This window comes from Vicia villosa, unplaced genomic scaffold (genome assembly GCF_029867415.1).
Source record: "Vicia villosa cultivar HV-30 ecotype Madison, WI unplaced genomic scaffold, Vvil1.0 ctg.000074F_1_1, whole genome shotgun sequence".
NCBI lineage: Eukaryota > Viridiplantae > Streptophyta > Magnoliopsida > Fabales > Fabaceae > Vicia > Vicia villosa.
In genome coordinates this window covers 410498-411377 of record NW_026704998.1, presented here as the reverse complement: position 1 = coordinate 411377, position 880 = coordinate 410498, and the positions used below count along the sequence as shown (strand labels likewise).

The 880-nt window shown below is 34.2% G+C and overlaps 2 non-coding genes across 2 annotated transcripts; both read left to right on the top strand.

Moving 5' to 3' along the window:
* The first annotated feature begins 243 nt into the window (after nucleotides 1-243).
* On the top strand, nucleotides 244-368 carry LOC131623622 (small nucleolar RNA snoR86). Its single transcript, XR_009290270.1, has one exon. It is a non-coding gene; the product is annotated as a small nucleolar RNA snoR86 (small nucleolar RNA).
* A 91-nt stretch (nucleotides 369-459) lies between these two features.
* Nucleotides 460-584, top strand: LOC131623625 (small nucleolar RNA snoR86). Its single transcript, XR_009290272.1, has one exon. It is a non-coding gene; the product is annotated as a small nucleolar RNA snoR86 (small nucleolar RNA).
* Nucleotides 585-880: the final 296 nt, after the last annotated feature.

Sequence of the window (880 nt, the reverse complement as noted above, 5' to 3'; positions counted from 1 at the left end):
TTTCCCGTTTGCATCTTCGCACTCGCACGCATGGCCACTCTATAAAACGCTAAGCCGCACCCTCTTCTAACTCATCAGTTTTCATATCATCTTCTTATTTTCATTTTTTTAAAGGTTTTTCTTTGCAAGATTAAAATTCTTCTTTCGCATCTGGTTTTCTTTGTGTTGTTTCTTCTGCTGTATTATGATTTTATTGTTATATTAGTAAATTGTTTTGAAATTAGAAAGAAAAGCCAATTTGCAGAGCAAGAGCATCGATAATTGATGTAAATTGCATTGAAGGTTGGCAAAATCGATCTCAGAAGGCGATTCTCCGTGCCTATCAAATCATACTGTTTTGAATACGGCCTCGAACAAGTCGCTACATTTTTTAATATCTTTGCTTTAAATCTTCAATCTGGGAAATACTGTTTTTGTTTCGTTTTCATTTATATATTTGTATATTAAAGCCAATTTGCAGAGCAAGAGCATCGATAATTGATGTATATTGCATTGAAGGTTGGCGAAATCAATCTTTGAAGGCGATTCTCCGTGCCTATCAAATTATCCAGTTTTGAATATGGCCTCGAACAAGTCGCTACATTTTATAATAATTTGCGTTAAAATTTTGTCATTAGTTAGAATTTGAATGAGGAGGTAGGAAATGCAACACACAAAATTAAACAGAAGGATTATTGTTCATGGATTGTTGTTTAGGAACGATAAAGTTTAAATTGGATAAATAAAACCTCATCAGAGCAAACCTTGAAAAACGACCATAGCGATATGGGGTCAAGATTGGAAACGAAATTACGAAAACAAAATTTTGTTTGAGAGAGTAATCCACTAATGTTGTGGCTCATGTCTCGCAAACAGAATTTCCGTAATGGGCTAAAGTTCG